The 19,551-nt window shown below is 31.4% G+C and overlaps 1 long non-coding RNA gene across 1 annotated transcript; it reads left to right on the top strand.

The window, feature by feature from the left end:
• Positions 1-1,926: 1,926 nt before the first annotated feature.
• Positions 1,927-9,585, top strand: LOC143058703 (uncharacterized). Its single transcript, XR_012973197.1, has 4 exons — positions 1,927-1,987; positions 5,163-5,837; positions 6,927-7,053; positions 8,104-9,585. It is a non-coding gene; the product is annotated as an uncharacterized LOC143058703 (long non-coding RNA).
• The last annotated feature ends 9,966 nt before the right edge of the window (positions 9,586-19,551 follow it).

Raw genomic sequence — 19,551 nt, 5'->3', positions numbered from 1 at the left:
CGTCACTGATGAGTCTTATGAAGACGAAACGCTCGTTTGGCGTACTAAATTATAATCCTGGTACTTTTGATACTAATTATATAAGTGTACATACAATCCCATTTGGAAAGATCAAAATTCTCTGACGATACGTTATTGTTGTTCAAAATAAATTTTAAATGAAAATAAGTTCTAAAGTGAACAAACTACCACTTTTAAATGCCAGTCGCACTTTGTTAAATAATAGATAATTTGTTCGATGTGTTTTAGCGTTTGCTTTTGATTGTGTCATTGGAAAAAGGGACTTTAATATCCGTTTTGAAATTTTCTTTGAGTTTGGCTTTTTTGTAATTTTGTCATTTTGGTTTTTGTAGATTATATAAGTCACGTTAAAATGAGTTTATGTTAGATTAACGCGGCGTTTCTTTAAATTTCTTTTCGTTATAAGGCTTAATTAATACCGTTATGCGTAGTAATTTGCACGGGTGGATTGACCCGTGCATACCTAAGCGGGAATTAAATCATTCGACGGTTTGAATTCAAACAGTCTACACGTTTAATGCAATTGCTGTGAAGGTCTGTTTGACTTTTATTTTGTTTTTGTTTAAACAAAAAAATAAATTGTTGTTCTATAGGTACTGTCTTTCACACGTATATTAAAATTATTCTTATAGAATTGTACAATCCAATGGATGCACATGCATACTGTCCAAAGTTACAGTATTTAATCATTATTCTCTTTTCATTCATTTACCTGTAGTTGTGGATTGTTTCTCATTTTTGTAATTATATTTTGTAGATTGTTCAGGCTGTTGATCATACTTCTAGTGAAGAGAATGTGATAAGGACTGTTTTTTGGCGTAACACCTTCCATTCTAATTTTTTTTTCACATGTTCCGAATGTATTATTTAGACTGGATGCTGCAAACCTACATCCCATAGTATAAATGTGTTTTGTGTTATTAAGCCTTGTATAGAAAAGAAATGCTTTATGTTTGGTTGAACCCGTGAAAAAGAACATAATATAAAAAAGAAGATGTGGTATGATTGTCTATGAGACAACTATCCACAAAAAGACCAAAATGACACAGACATTAACAAGTTATTTGTAACTGATTACACACACAAATATGCATTACAAGATAGTTTGATATTTTAGAAAGGCGAGAGATGGCAAAAGGAGAAATTTACAGAGATGTGATAATATAAAAAGTTACCAGTATGAATGCCCGTTGAATACGGTTTGTGAAGTATTTCAAAACGAATGCTGTTGGGAGCATTTTAAATCACATTATTGTGCAAATGTTTTTATCTATTACTTTTGTGTTATTTAATGGAATCATGGGAGGAGAGTACCAAAAAAAAAAAACAAAAAAAAAAAACAAATCTACAATTCACCAAAAGAAGGGGATAATGTCATAACATAAAACTGAATATGCAAGTATCGTTTTGGTATTCGATGCTCGCTAATACTGATGAATACTAAAACGATAGATATATAATTCATTATCTATCAATTGAGTAAAATTACAGAGAAACAATCAAAATCAAAACACAAAAGTTGAAGGCAAACAAATGCAAAGTGCTTATGTTAAATGATGTATTAAATAATGATGTATATAAAATGTATAATAAACTTTAAAATGAAATATAAAGAAATTAAAAATGACAATACACATGTATAAATTGAAGAAACTGACAAACTCTGTTTGTGTAAAAAAAAAGATATAATTTAAATGATTGAGTACTCAACAACAAACCTAGTAAAAACCCAATGTTCTTCCTTGTTATAACAGTTGTTAGATTTTAATAATTTATTTTTATATAATAAAGGATAGTTTGTCAACATGCAAAATAAATAATTGGTGAGAAAATTTATTCACACTTCCAGTCACACTATTAATCAATAGTGGATAGTAAGTCTAGTTTCTTCAATCTTAGACCACTAACAAATCGATCTGTAAGCGGTAAGGTTCTCCTTGTGATTTCAATACATCAGTTTAGAAAGGTAGGATATTAATTTTGTCATGTTTTTTTTAACTTATATCTAGAAGTTGACAACAACGACGAACTGTCGTAACCGTAATTCCTTCTTACAATTGAATAAGACCAAATTATACTTATTGTACTTAAATGATCAAATATACGGGTGCCACTATCTGGGAGCATCTAATATCACTCCGGGTTATAAGTGTACTTATTAGTACATATATTTAGTTTTAGTAGAAACACCGATTGTTGAGGCGCACACATGTTGCTACGGTACCGTTTATTACCACATATTAGACCTTTTGACAATTTATGTACATATACGTAAATCCTATATTGATAACTCATTTTTGCAAATGTTTGTTTTTTAAATTGTAAAGACATTATTCGAATAATAATAAAATTAATCATTGATAACAGCTTTAGACTGTGTACACGAGACGCGTATGTTATTTGAAGTATTATACACAATTTGTGGTTGTCTGACCAGAATAGATTTTTTGACACTGAGTTCAATGCTCTTCAACTTCGTACTTTATTTTTGCCTTTTTATCTTTTTTGGATTCGAGCGTCACTGATGAGTCTTTTGTAGACGGAACGCGCGTCTTGCGTATATTCTATATTTAGTCCTGGTATCTATGATGAATTTATTTAGTTAAAATAAAATATATGGTAGTTTTTAAAAGAAGGTGTGTATACGATCTATGAAGTATTTATCTCTATCAATATCTATACCTCAGCAGCAAATAATAATAATAAAAAAAACATAAAAAAATCATCTAATGCATTAACTTTAATGTTGTAATTATTCAAAAGTATGAAAATACAATAACAAAAAAAAAAAAACGAACTCCGGGGTAATCTAAAAACTGACATATTTTAAAAAAACTGATAAATCGAACATATAATTAATGGAACAAATAAAAACCGTCATATTCCTTACTTGGTACAGGCATTTTCGTATGTAGAAAATGGTAGATTTTTTCTGGTTTTATAGCTAGCTAAACCTCTTACTTGTGTGACAGTTGAGTCAAATTTCCACTATGTTGACAATGATGTGTGAACAAAATAAACAGACTTAATAGTTTAAAATGTCACAAAAACAAGCACAAGATGAACTATTTTTTTTAGAGGTCGCGTCGTATTTGTAAACTTTTCATTCACTGCAATCAAGACTAGGAATACTTGTATACAATTTCCGCGCATAAAATAAATTTGAGCTAAAGTACTGTACGCAACTACAGTTGTACAGTTTGTAAAGACGACCACATACATTTACTATAAATAAAGGCGACAGTAGTATACCGCTGTTCGAAGTTCATAAATGGATTGAGAAAAAAAAAAACCAAATCCGGGTTACAAACTAAAACTAATGAAAACACATTAAATATATACAACGACACAACAGAAACACAACACATAAGTTCAACACACACAGAAATGAACTATAAGATAACAATAGCCATTTTTATGACCTCGTACAGGACATTTTAAGAAAAAAAAAACCCTAGATCTTTTCAAAATACGTCTCAAAGATTTTCTTTCTCTTTTTTAATTGCTTCTGGTAAGTTATATTTCAATTTGAAATAATGACGGACACACACATATTATACCGTTTGTTTGAGTTTGACGTTGCCAAGTGCGAAAATCCAAGCTGCATAGTAGATGACGTCATCATTGTCCAATGAAATATTAATATGTATAGGTACGAGATCAGAAATGATGGATTATAACTATTAGCAGGGGTAATAGTCTATAAAACTAATGACTTGAAAATACTCTTTGAAATGAAATAGCACAACTATATAGAAAAAAACATACTGGAGTTTAATAATCAACATTGTGTGTAATAATCTTAATCACTATTAAAAAAAACATTATATAGATAAATTATCAAGATGTTGGTATAGTTTAATATTCGGGGTCTACGACTAAAATTATAATGATTAATTGATGAAAATTGATTTAAATGGTTTCTCCAGTCAAGATTCTACTAATAAAAACTTGGAATTTATGAACTTGTTAAATTTTTGGTTAAAAAACTCCAAAGTTAATTAGAAAAAGGAATTTCCATAAAAATTTAAAAATCAAACGTAATCAATCAACCGGTCGAGTGAAAACTCGGTCTATTTCTAAATTGATATTGGCATTTTCCTCAGAAAATGTAGTGTTAAGCCTACTTGGTTAATGTTAATAATGAATAACAACACCATTAACATACTTATATAAAAACATCCAAGGGTTCAGAGACCTAACATACCGATACTTGTGATTGAAATTAACTAAAACACATACATACACAAGCTTTAATTATTGACAAAAATATAACCTTCATATACAAAACCAATTTAAGATTAAAATTTAGCTTAAAAAAAACCCTATACAGTGTGTTGTTCTTTACTTTTTTATAAAGAAGATGATCAAATATTTTTGATTTAAAGCTTCTTATGGTTTCAAGCGATAACTTCTTTCATTTATTACTATATCAGATGGAAATTATGTACACATTTATGATATAATTGAAATAAAAGCTTGATTTTATTCGTTGAAATAATATCCCCAGTGTTAAACTGCTGTACCATCAAGAGTGTCTGGTTTTCGTTGAAAAAATCACATCCTTTCTTTGTCTTTTGTTATTTGTTTATGTGATTTTTCTGTGTGCTTATTTGTTATTTATTTCTGGCATGTGACGTGGCTATGTACTTGTGCATCATGTCGTTGTGTTATTGCGTTTGCTTTTTTTATAGCGATTAAGATTATAACTCAACATTGATGACTGCTGTATCTCTATTTTTGACATTTGTACCTATTATGTCTGTTTGTTTGGTCACACATCTTTTCAATATAGTGGAATTTTATACGACTGTCATACAAGTGAGAGGTTTAGCTAGCTAGGATTTTAATTTTCAATTTTCTGCATAAGAAAATGCCTGTACCAAGTCAGTTGTTGTCAATTCGTTTGATGTGTCTGAGCTTTTGATTTTTTGGCATTGATTAGGGACTTTGCATTTTCCTCGGAGTTCAGTACTTTTGTGATTTTTTGTTTTTCTTGAATACCAAAACTATGTCATGTCACACGATTTACAAACCTTCGTGTGTCTATAAAAGTTATATTCTTTGATAAGTTAGAAAAACATTTTAAAAACCCTACGTTCCATAATATCACATCATATATGTTTGTTTTTATCTTACAGGGTTTATACACGTGACCAGAAGATATGTCTAATAATACAACATATATAAGTATACACAACCAATATAAATTATTTGCTGCGCAGACGCCTACATGGTTTCATTTCACATCCGGAATTATCCTTCTTACGACAACACTTGTTTCTATAATTTTGAATGGCTCTGTTGTTTATGCATTATTGATAAAAGAGAGGAAGCCAGCTACTAGAATCACTACGTATATTGTCGTAATATGCTGTTTGAACTTGTTTATGGCAGGTTTTGGAACACCAATGGTGGTTATATCCTGTTTCAACAAAGTATGGTATTTTGGAGAATCAGGTTGTACGTACTACGGCTTTTTGATGTCATTTGTAGCACTTGCTTCAATACTTTTTTTGACTATGATTTCCGTCGACCAGTACATATATATTGTTAAACACAATATATCAAGACATCTATCAACCCTACCAGTCATCATATCAATTACATTGGGCAGTATCCTTACCCTTGGTTTATGCATATGTCCATTAATTGGATGGAACCATTACACATATGAAGGAGTTGGAACCGCATGCGCAATGAATCTGAGTGCAGAAAACAATAACGCGAAATCATTCGTTTTGACGATCGTTTCTCTCTACTTTGTTTTACCTATTTTGGTGATGATATTCGCATACGGATCTATTTATGCAAAGGTAGGTATCATCTACGGAAGTTGTTAAAACGAAAACATTTTGAAGCGCGATTTGAATATTTATGTGAATTGTACGTCGATTGAAGCAAATATTATTAACGTTCTTTTAATGTGAATCCGATGTGCTTTTTTCAAAACTTATAAATACATTCCAGACTATGGATTTGAATTTCATTTTAGATAAAGAACTCATATATAACTGATGTTATTAGATGATGTTGGTTTTCATATGTTTTATCTAGTATTTTCTTAGCTAAGTAGAAGCGAAAGAGACATTCAAAACTACAAATCGAAAAAACAAATTTTACTTGCCTCCTTTAAATGCATCATACAGCAAATATGATTAAGATGTCGTAACTACAATCCGGCCCCCTTCTCCTTGAAAGTGACTTACCGAATTAGACCAATTACCGGGTTTTATTCACAAGATTACCACGATGTGACAAATGTGATGCAGGATCTGCTTATCCTTCCGGAGCACCTGAGATCACATCCCAGTTTTTGTTGGGATGGTGTTACTCAATCTTTCGTTGTATATGTTGTGTTTTGTGAACTGTTGTTTGTCTGTTTGTCTTTTTCCTCTAAGACAAGGCGTTGTCCGTTAATTTTTAATACAATAAACATGGCATAGAACTTAAACTGATATAATTATCATGTATTGAAAGTGGCCGAGGGTATCACCGTTCCAGTAGACAGAACTTTTGTACTGACATTAAAATATGGTATTATGTTATAAAAAACTGCTGTTAAACAATTAAGGAAACTGTTACAAAAGAAAGGAATGTATCTCCATTATGAAACGCTCTGATTCCTTGCCCGGCTTTGGCTATACTTTTGGTTCCTTTTTTGTTTATAGCTCTTTTTGGGGTTTTCATATAGTTAGAGAAACATTGATTGTTGAAATGCGCATATGTTGCAGAAAATTGGTACCGTTTATGTTATTCTAAAGTTCAAATGAAACATTGATTTATGAAATGTCAGAAATGTTTTAGTTAACTCGATGCAGTCGTCGTCGAATTGTCCAAAAAATTATGATATCGATGAAATTTACATCTATCTTTATTTTACAATTATACATGTTTCTTGACAGGTGTTGAAAGATGCCAAGAATGAATCGGCAAGTCATCGGAGGGAAGATTCTGAGGACAAAAGAAAAGAACTCCGAAGGAAAATGACCGTCGAAAAGCGGCTCGCAGTTACTGTATCCATTAACATTGGTTAGTTCTACGTTTTTTACCCTACCTGACGATAGAGATTTCCCAAAGCCCAGTAATTAACGCTTTTGTGTTGTCGTGAGTTATTATTGATCTTTAATTGATCAATAGGAAACTGCACATTCACCTTCGACCTTCTGAGTTCTCTCTTTTGTTAAAATTTCATGCTATTTAAGTGAAATATTACAAAAATGAAATATTCTGATAGAATTGAGTCTCAAAAAACACTATATGGCAAAATTGCTCTAAAATATGCTGTACAATGAATATCAGTAGACAATGCAAGCCACACTTATTTAGGTAGCCATTTCTGACTTTTTCTCGGAATATTTTGCTATGAGAAATAACTTTGTCTGAAATAATAACTTAATAAGCATACAGCTCTAAGTAAATGAAATTATTTTTGATCTACAAAGTATTCATCCGTGACGTTTGGATAAACAAATTAAAAAAAAACTCAAGTTGATGATCATTGAGGACCCATTATTCCGAAAGTTTTGTCAAATACAGGTAAGGGTATATTTTCCTAGAGAATAACAACAATTTTTATTAAGTCACAAAAATACTGAACTCTGAGGAAAATTCAAAACGGAAAGTCCATAATCAAATGGTAAAATTAAAAGCTCAAACACATAAAACGAATGGATAACAGCTGTCATATTCCAGACTCGGTACATGCATTTTCTTATGTAGAAAATCATGGGTTGAAACGTGTTATATATATAGCTTAACCTCTCTCTTGTATGACAGTCGCATCAAATTCCATTGTATTGACAACGATGCATGAACGAATCAAACAGACATGATAGGTCAAAACTGTGCTATAATCTCAATAATTATAAAATAAACAAACATGAAACAATGAAGAATTTGGCAACATTTTTTGTTTCATCACTAACTTAGCATAAATTTGTTAACTAATTGTTAAATGTGTATCATAACTTTTTCGAAAATGTATTTTATAATTTTGTATAGAATGAATGCATTTGTAAAGGGATAAACTTGTTTTTGTTCATTAAAATATAGTTTATTATTACGTGTATTTCTTTTTAGGTTTCTTCTTAATATGTTACACGCCATACGCATTTATAGTTATTTGGAAAGTATTGAATACAGATGCTGAAATCGACCCAATTGCCATGGCTATTCCAACCATGCTTACTAAGATTGCAGGGGTGTTTACTCCATTTGTCTATTTGGGCAAACACAAAGCCTTTCGGGAACATTTGTTAAGTATATACCCCTGTTTCAGATCGAAAAATAGAGTACATCCAAGTATTGACGGCGGACCACGTACAACAGTAAGTCATAAAGAAGAAACGCCTAGCGTGCATTCTGCCAAATCTAAAGAGAGCAACAACTCAAAACATCGTGAAGATGGACATTCTGAAGTCGCTGTGTATACTGTAGAAACATCTGACATTTATGAATATCAAAAGGAATCTTCTTTTTCAAAAATTATTCAAAAATCTTTGGTCGATATTGCAGATACAATTGATACAGAGAGTATTATAATTGTATCTGATGTTTAGAAAATTGTTGTTTTTGGTTATACATTCTAATTTAATTGGTTTGTAACGACAATTTACATTGGACGTTGACAACTACATTGTTATTGATCTTCACCTAACCTATCATAGATTATACAGACGGCTCAATAGTTTAACTTTCTGCTCGATTTTCGTCTCTCCAAATATATGACACAAACTGTGAAACCCATTTATCGCCGATTGCACTTCCACCTTATGTGTAAGCGATTGCCAACTACAAAATTGAAGCAAACTGTTTTACCCATTCATCATGAATTGTACTCCTACCTTATATGTAATAGATTGCAACTTAACAGCATAATTCAGGAAAACTATCAAATCTTACAATCACCAATTGCAGTTCTATACCTAATGTGTAATCGATTACCGGTCATATCACATTTCTAATGCAGACTGTCAAATCTATTTTTACTGATTGAAATACTACCTATTGTTTGAACGATTACTGTTCAAACGTTTATCTCTAACAAACTATCAAATCTATTCATTACCGATTGCAGTCCCAATTATTGCATAGTCGATTACCGTTTTATCGCGTATTTGAAGCAAACAACCGAATCTTACCATCACCGATTGCAATCCTGTCCTGTCGATTGCCACCAAACTGCATAATAGATGCAAAGTATCAAATCTATTCATCACCGATTGCAGTCTTACATGTGCCTATTGTGGAAACGAATGCTGTTATACCGACGATCTGAAGCAAACAGTAAAAACTTGCCATAACTAATTGCAATCTTACCGATTGTAAAATTGTTTGCTGTCTAATCGTATATTTGAAACAAACTATCAAATCTATTCATCATCAATTGCAGTTCTACCTTAAAAAAAGTCGTTGACTTTTGTATTAGACATCATTTGAATCCACGTTTTATAAATTACCCTGATTTGCAGTGTCTCCTGCAATTTGATTGGCTGTATTGTTCTAATAAATTTTAGTGCAATTGTTTATAAAGTTAAATCAAATTACCTCCCTTATACTATTGACACACTATTTTTTTAATTTGCTTTTTAATTCTAATAATTAATATCTTTCATTTTTTACAGTTTTGGATTAAAAATCTTAATATATTTGATTGATTTTGTTCTTAAAATTAAATCTGAATATAATAAGTGGTGTGATAACAGAATCAAAAAAATTCGTTACACATTGTGAAATGGTTCATTTGCCCTTTACCCATTTGATTCTGTTATCACACACCTTTTAAACAAATTACGTCTCTTTTCCAATCGTAGACTGGTTCTATACCGGAAAAAATGGCTATTTCGAATGCAAAGCATAATGAATTGAATGTGATGGATCGGCGGTTTAACTTATTTTTCATGAAAAATAATTTCTGATATTAAGAGTGTTTAGCTTCACAACAAATACATGTTATTAAAAGACTTGAAAACCTTAAAGATAACTTACATTTCGCACAGGTAAATTTGTTTTCTTTTGCTAGCTCTCCAAGGTCCTTTATAAGGGGGACAACTAAAAGAGGGATCTCTAATTTTAGGGTCAAATGCGGGAATTGGCAAATGAACTATTGTCTTAATACGAAATTTATGGGGTCAATAAAATCCACATCGTGTTTTGCTTAGCGTTAACGTTAACATCATTGCATATTATCAATCAGCCGTAAATGAAGTCATCTGATAACATAGGACGTAGAATCAAAAGAGTCAAGACCTATTGGTGACCTTCTGCTGTTGTTTATTTTTCTATGGTCGGGTTGTTGTCTCTTTGGCACATTCCCCATTTCCATTCTCAATTTTAAACTCAGTTTATCAAAAACATTATTACATTAATTTTGCAAAACCGAAAAAACAATGAACTCTATTGATGCTTAGACAAATAGTTCACAATACAATATTTGTAATTATGGATCAACTAAATCTCGTCTCCGGATGCAGGATTTTTCGTTGTGTTAAAGACCAATTGGTTGCCTTGGGCTGTTTTTTTTCTGTTTTTTCTGGGTTGTTGTTCCTTTGAGATATTCCCTGATTCCATTCTCAGTTTAAACTATTTTTTTGTTGTTATTTCAAAACAAAATAGTCAATGGAAACAGAACAGGAACTACTTATCTCTCCACATTTTCCCTCACCAGCAAAGTAAGGCAATTGCACAGATATAAGAAACCATAGGATGAAAAATACCTTCAAAAACCTTGATTTTGTAGTATTTCAATTACCAAATATAATGCATAACATTTAAACGACCCAAAAACGTTAACAAGGTATTTACCACTTGCTCTCTGTGCAAATTTTAAACTCCGGGGAATATTCATACTGAAAGTACCAAATCTAAAGAAAAAATCAAATGCGCAAAGATAGCAAACGAATTGATAACAACTGTCATATTCCTGACTTAATACAAATATTTGCTCTTGTGGATTTAACCTAGTTGTATAGCAGGCTAAAGCTTTCACTTGTATGCCATTCACATAAAATTACGTTCTATTGACAACTTATATCCTTACGTCGTAACTACAATCCCCTTCCCTTTCATAAATGTGACCTACCGAATTAGACTATTTACCGATATTTTCCGACAAAAGATATCACTAATAAATTTAATTAAATTTTATATTTAATTTAAGATGTAAACATTTTTCCATTCTTTTTTCATTGAAATAAATTAATCAATATAAAGAAGAAGATGTGGTATGATTGTTAATAAGAAAACACTTCCCAAGAGACCAAAAGAGGCACGAAAGATACCAGATGGACAGTCAAACTCATAGATCGAAAATAAACTGACAACGCCACTTCTAAAAATTAAAAAAAAAAAAAACAGACAAATAATAGTACAGAAGGCACAACAAAAACAATGACACAGACATTTACAACTAAAGTTCATTGTACGGCCTTCACATTTCTTTAAAACTTAGAATAAATCTGGATGGATCCTCCAAGGACAAACCTATCATATTGAAGGAAAATAACTCCATATAAGTACATAAGTACTTGCATTAATATTGTGTATTTTTCATATTTTTTTACCCAAACTGAGGGCTTTATAAGTCATGTAAGTCTATGGTTACTAAAACGTAAGTTGCCAATTATTACAAAATGGCAATATGTTTTTTTATGTTATTTAGATTGACCGTTTTATCAGGTTTATTTGTACCTACCTTGTTCTAGCTCAAGACTAATGTTTGGAAAACATAAGAAGCAACGCAGTTTATAATTACAAAACTTGATGTCGATATATTTTTAGGGTGTCTTACAATTTGTCAACAGAATTAAGAAGTGTCAATTTCTTCTTTTTCATAATAGTTCTGTGCCACTCTTCTTGCCGACTTGTTCCTTTATTCTTATGAGGCTGACTTCATACAGGAACTTCTAAGAAAAAAGGAATAGTAGTTAGCAAGTTCATTAAACTTTACTTTTCGCTATATAGATGATGTTTTCTCACTAAATAATTCAAAATTTGTTGACTATGATGAACGCATCTATTCAATCGAATTAGAAATAAAGGACATACTAGATACAGTTAAATCGGCCACATATCTTGACTTTCACTAAGAAATTGAAAATGAAAGTTGGTAGAAAACAAAACTTTAAGACAAAAGAGATGATTTCAGTTTTCCAATTGTTAACTTTCCATTTCGATGTAGCACCATTCCAGCAGCACCTGCATATGGAGTATATGTCTTCTAATTGTACGAAGGGCTTATAAAAAAGAAGATGTGGTATGATTGCCAATGAGACAACTATCCACAAAAGACCAAAATGCAACATACATTAACTATAGGTCAACGTACGGCCTTCAACAATGAGCAAAGCCCATACCGCTATAAAAGGCCCCGATATGACAATGTAAAACAATTTAAACGAGAAAACTAACGGCTGTTTTTATGTAAAAAAATAAATGAAAAACAAATATGTAACACATAAACAAACGACAACCACTGAAATACAGGCTCCTGACTTGGAACAGGCACATACATAAATAATGTGGCGGGGTTAAACATGTTAGCGGGATCCCAACCCTCCCCTAACCTGGGACAGTGGTATAACAGTACAACATAAAAACGAACTATAAAAATCAGTTGAAAAAGGTTTAACTCATCAGATGGACAAAAATACAAGTGGAGGTACGTGGCCGGGTACTTATACATCCCGACACAAAAAGACACAATGAACAGATATGAGAGTACTCGCAGTTATCTGACAACTAGTTCAAAGCCACTAACAACTAATAAAAATCATGCATCTAAGACTAAACTATCAATCCGTGCACATCCAACATCCAATGGATTTAGTGTAAAGACGTCATAAACAGCCAGAGAAAAACATGACCTTGTGCAACGCCAAGTTACAGGTATCGACAGATTGTAGATCCATGAATATGTACTAGTATATGTATATAACATACTAGTAATATTTAGTTGGCTTTTAATTTACTGATTACAAAATCAATGTTTATACCAATAAAAACAATATTAAATGATCTTATTCTCATATTGTTCTCCTCTAATATTTGATGCGTTTCCCTCAGTTTTAGTTTGTTACCCCGATTTTGTTTTTTGTCCATAGATTTATGAGTTTTGAACAGCGGTTTACTTCTGTTGCCTTTATTGAATAGATAACCTTTTAGAATAAGTTTATTTAACGGAGCTACAAGTTTACATGTATCAGTTTTAAATTTCCGGGCACGGTTAACAACATTTTTGTATTTCCTTTAAAAATTTCCTGTTTTAAGGGTTGCTGCTCAAAATCAAACTTTTAATACAAGAGTTCCAAATAATGAAGTTGAAATCATTCCTTATTTAATTTTACGGACTTTATCATGATGAGTTGACCGTTATGGAATATCCGTTTCACAGATGATATCGGATATATCGTTACTACAATCTCGTTTATTTTTCACGAATGTTACCTGCTGAATAAGACTATTTACCGGGTTTGTAATATTATGATCAACACGACGGAAGCCACATATACACCAGGATGTGCTAACCCTCATGACCCTTCTGGAGCACCTAAGAACTATTGTTACAGATATGGTTTAAGTGTCAATGAAACAACTCTCTATCCAAATTTGTAAAAGTAAACCCTTATAGGTCAAAGAACGGTCTTCAACACGGCTCTTTGGCTAACATCAAACAGCAAGCTATCAAGGGCTTCGTTAATGGCTAGTGTAAAACCAGTCAGACGAATAACCAACGGTGTAATTTATATAAAAACATGAAACACGAGAAATGAGAAGCACTTATAAACCATATCATCAAAAGATAACTTCTGAACATCAGGTGCAAACAAATGCAGCGGACTTAAATATTCTAATATGTACTAACCTTCACCTTCATCTGAAACAATTATGTCACATCACATTATAGAAAGACGCACCATAAAATAGCAATTGAAATGGCCTAACTCAATCAAAAAACATATGAACGAATAAATTTGCTAATTGATTCATTGTAAATTCAAAATCAATAACATAAGGAGTGAATATATAAGGCAACAGTAGTAAAGCGCTGTGAGGTGTTGAATACAATTATTTTTTTAAATTAAACAACAATAACATGGTACAAAAAGCTGCAATATACAATCATGTAAACAGGTATATGAACATAATATTGTTGTAAGGTATACAGAATAAATGGAGAATGACTGTTTTTATTGCCTGTTTTTCATTTTTAGCTATGGCGTTGTCAGTTTATTTTTGATCTATGAGTTTGAATGTTCCTTTGGTATCTTTCGCCTCTCTTGGTCACCATCTCTATAAGTATCAACCTTTTCCGGTATTTTCTAAAATATTATTAACTGGTATCAATAAAAAAAATCTCTTGGTCACCATCTCTATAAGGGACCAACCTTTTCCGGTATTTTCTAAAATATTATTAACTGGTATCAATATTATATTCTTTTGGTATCTAAAGATGGAAGGTTTTACACAAATTGACATCTAAATTAACCTACACTTACTAAAACTCATGTCCCCAATATAAATAAATATTGACCTGACAATTAAATACTTGTTATATCTCTGGTAAAATTGTTTGATACATCATGAGGATTTTTTTATAATTTAAGGATAAAACTTAAGTTTAAAATTACAAAATTGTTGTTAGCATATAGAATGGTGCCAATATGTTGTCTTTTGTTTTGAATGAAGTGTTCTTTCATTAATGATTTATTTTGGTGACAGCTCTTAATAAATAGCTACTACAAATTAGAAGTTTATAAACGTGAAAAAGGGATGTGATTGCGAATAAGACAACCATTCACATGAGACCAAATGACTCAGACATTGATAACTATAGGTCACGGTATGGCCTTCAATAACGACAAATCCCAAATGGCTTAGTCAGCTATTAAAAGGCCTCGAAATGACAATTGTAAAATAAAATTTAAACAAGAAATCTAACGGCTTTTTTTGTGTACGAATGTAGCATGTATAATAAACAAAATTAAATTTGTAACACAGCAACACACGACAATCACTGAATTACAGGTTTCTGACTTTAGACAGACACACACATACAGAATATGGCGGGGTTCAATATGTTAGAGATCTCCCAACCTTCCCTTAAACTTGGACAGTGGTGTATCAGAACGACATAACAACGAACTACATAAATCAGTCGAAAAAGCCTGTTGTCTCATTGGCAATCATACCACATCTTCTTTTTTATATTAACTCATCCGATGGATACAAATAGAAATATATCTAAAAACACAGAGTGGTCGTTGCCGGGAACGTGTACATCAAAACAACAAATAAAAACCACTTGGTACAGATCTGAGAGTTCTCACAGTGGTTAAATAAATAATATAAACAAACTTTATTTCAAGAGGACAATTTAGTAAAAAACTAATATTCCTGTGAGTCCTCAAAATGATAAAGAAATGTTAGCATAAATTTTATAAAAAGACAAGATACATTTATTTATAGTTATCCTGCAATTTGGTGTTCTACTATACAGATACAGGCCTACAGATGTCGCTATTCTGTATCTGTATACTATACAGATATCGCTTCAAAGCTCCACCCACTGCCGGACTGAGTATTGAATGAACCTCCGTGACCTTAGAATGTGTATTGCAATCGCATTCCAATCACGTATTAATTTCGAATTAAGGATTACTTTTAAACGTTCTGTCTGTTTTCAAATATTTCTTTAGAGCAATAGGAATCACACCAATTTTCTGATAACATATACACATGAACAGCAGCCTTTTCTACGATGACAACTATCGATTTCAAAACTTGAATGTGTATGATTGTGTAACAAAAACAACCATGTCAATTTCAGCATGCATGTTTAATGGATGTCAAGTCTGAAGCGTAGGACAACTTGTACACTCCTGTTTCAAATTGGACAATGTTTTGCTATTTATGTTTGCTGTTGAATTTAGTTGTTGTGTTCAAATCGGTAATTATTCATCTTGATTGATGAATTATTGTTGACCATTCAAAATTCGTTTTTGCGAACCCGTCTTCGGCTGAATGTGTGATCACTGCATCGTATTACTACACGGGCCTCAAAGGATTTCAAAGCAAAAATAAATGCAAAACATGTGTTTTTGTGTCTTTCAAAACACAAATAATATACATTATTAATTGCAGGATAAAGACAATAACTGTTTAGTGTCTTTAAATATCAGCTGTATTTGTACTCGGCTCGAAACAGGTGTAGTAGCTCACTAAAAGCTCGCATACACCTTGTTTCCTAGCCTCGTACACATACAGCTGATATTTAAAGACACTAAACAGCACAGCACAGAGGGAAAATACTGACGTGTATCTGTGAATAATACGTTTTTCATTCAAAATTTGGCGATTTACACATTAAGAACTTAATTTGTGCCTTAAAGTGTTGAGACAAACTATTGCATCCACAAACGAATTTTTTTCACAACAAATTACTAAATCTTTCACGAATGATCGAAAGAAACTTTTATAATTTTCGTTAAGCATGGTGAATACTTAACGAATATCTAAAAACATTAAATCAGGGATAATTCGTAATGTATGTGTAATTCATTGTTTAGGCAGACTATATAACGTGAAATTACCCGCTGAGGCCTTCGGCTCAGGAATAAGAAGACCCTAACCCTGGAACAGCACAGTTTATACCCTGTCTGTACTTGAATAATTAGTTATCAAATATACAAGGATTATGATTTAATACGCCATACGCGCGTTTCGTCTACATAAGACTCATCAGTGACGCTCAGATCAAAATGGTTTTAAAGCCAATAAGTATAAATTTGACAACATTGAGGAACCAAAATTTAAAAAACATGTGTCAAATACGACCAAGGTAATCGATTCCTGGGATAAAAAAATCCTTAGTTGTTCGAAAAATAAAGTTTTAACAGCAGGAAATTTATTAACATATGATAGATGAATTTTTAAAGAAATGCTGAATTTTCAGTACACTTTTGCTTAAGAATTTATTTTTAAAAAGAAAAATGCAGTTGTTAGTGTTTAAATGAAAGTTTCAGGAATATGTGAACATAACTTATAAAAACGATTTAGAGATAATCTAATAAGATTGAAATATATTTAAATCCAAATACTGCGAATTTTTTGTGCGTACAGTGTCAGAGTAACATATTTTTAATGATCTGTTCCTTATTTTCGGATTGCCTTGATATCTAGAAAAGGGAATTTTCAAGTATGTTATTTTATAACTGAGACGAAAAATAGCAGCTTCTTTATTATTCTATGTTATGTTTTTTGACACAAAATAAACTCAATTAGCGTACACGAAGTCCATGTCTATTCTGTTACCGCGACTTAATTCAATTAAATTGTACTCCCATCTATTATTGAACTAGTCAGTATTGATTTCAAAAGTGCAAAGCAACCTAAACATTTAATAAAACAAGCTTATGACATTAAGTGAAAGAAGTAGTTTCCCTTTAGTCATGTCTATGCTTCCACCAACATATCTATAAACAACACCACCAGTGTTTTACTTGTAAAATGTTGCAGTAACGTGATGGTATCCCAAATTGCAACAAAAAATTACTATAAACCAACTTATTTTCGCGAGCGATTTATTTTCGCGATATTCGAGAGTAGAAAAATAACGCGAATATAAATCGTCGCGAATATGTTAAAAATTTGATCTTTCCTTGTTAAACGTCATCAAGTAATCAGAAAATTACGAAATTAAATAGCCGAGAAGTGGTCAAGAAAGGGTAAAATGCGAAATAAAGTATCCGCGAAAATAAGTTGGTTTACAGTATTTATTCATCAGAGGGAGTCGTTATTTCACATCAACATTCATAAATAAAGATATTGATCTGTCTTGATATGTCCATTTTGTTACTTCAGCTTATATGGTTACAGTAACATGATAGACAATATAACGCAGAAAGCGTTTATAATTAGATATAGTTGTTACCACAATGAAATGTTTGAATCTATCTGCAGGTAAAAACGTCTTTATCTTTGCAGTTAAGGATTTTCAGATGTAATTCTGCTATCGATATCAGGATAGACAAAACGGAAACCGGATATACTAACATATCACTAATGTCAAGTCCTTTTGCCAATAACATAAAGACAAAAGTAAACCAAAATTTGAGGGAACTAGTTGCTTTTGGGTTAAATCGAAGATAAAATAAATGATGCACTATCTTATACTTGCATTACTAATGGTGGTTTTTATAACCTTTGAAAACCAATGTATAGAGACATTTTTCAGTACAAAATGACAAATATCTATCATTTTACCGAATTCAAATATATAGAAGTTTATATACTTGAAATCCATCTTATTGAGTTAGAAAAACAAGCTTTAAATGGCCCTAAATATCTTCGGAACATGATAACAGGAGAGACAAAATAGTGCACCACCTATCAAAAATGTTTTATTATATTATTGTATGACATTTTCAAGATTGCATCTTTTTATATGATGTCCTATTCGTTTTGATTTGCTTGTGACGAGGGTTGTTTGAATAAGTAACTTTAACTTATTTTACAATTTTAAAATTCTACATTTATTAAAAAAAAAAAACCATATAGGTCGACCAATATATAATTTTAGATGAAATAAACTACTCTAAATGTTTGAAATGAGAATACTTTTAAAAACATTTATTCTTTATATTATAATAGATAAGTTTTGATTGACAAACATGTTTTTTGTTATTTTTCATGGGTGCTATTGTGAAGGGATTAGTGTACTTGGGAACTGTTTACCCAACATATATTGTGATACTATTGGCATGGCAACATCTGTTATTGCATATATATGATTTAAAAGGGTGCTAGTCTGGTATAAGGCATCTGTTTCATATCAAATATGGCAGTTGGTTTTTCAGATTTGTGACATTATTAACTATAAAGTGTCAATATTCAAACCTTTGAATTGTAATGTAAATTTACTAAATACTGTGTGTACACTGTAAGTTCATTGATCGGTAGGGGCACATTGAAATGTCCCGAATCTAAATAAGGATATTTGAACAGAACATACAAAATACCAAATTTAACTTCCTTGAGGTCGGAAAGCGCTTAGAAACATGATTAAACTAGTTGCTTCCTTTTTCTGTAACTTAATACGTCAAAATATAAAAAAAAACTAGGACCAAGCAATTAGATCGGCATATCAATAAGAAACAAAATTGTTTGTACTTAAACAGCCTTGCATGATTTTGAATAGCCTTTTTAATTGCTTTTTAATTTTCAATCCTTTCTTGTATTTATTATTTTTTTAATTGTTAATTGTTAATTTGATGTTAGGCAATTTAATTGATCTTCAGTATTTTTTTTTTTTTGGCCCTGGAATCAGACAAAATTTGAAGTAAGCAAAAGAACGTACTGAAATGATATATATGAACTGATATTTTTTTTAGTCACTTATATTTTTAATATTGTTAATATTGTTGATATTAATCTGACTTTCCGTGCAGTCACAGAATCTGTGAAAAAATATGCTTCATGGTTACGATAGAAATAACTTAATCAAAAATAGCATTCTAAAATCTGAAAAAC

This window comes from Mytilus galloprovincialis, chromosome 14 (assembly GCF_965363235.1).
Source record: "Mytilus galloprovincialis chromosome 14, xbMytGall1.hap1.1, whole genome shotgun sequence".
NCBI classification, from domain to species: Eukaryota; Metazoa; Mollusca; class Bivalvia; order Mytilida; family Mytilidae; genus Mytilus; species Mytilus galloprovincialis.
This window is presented reverse-complemented; position numbering and strand designations above follow the sequence as displayed.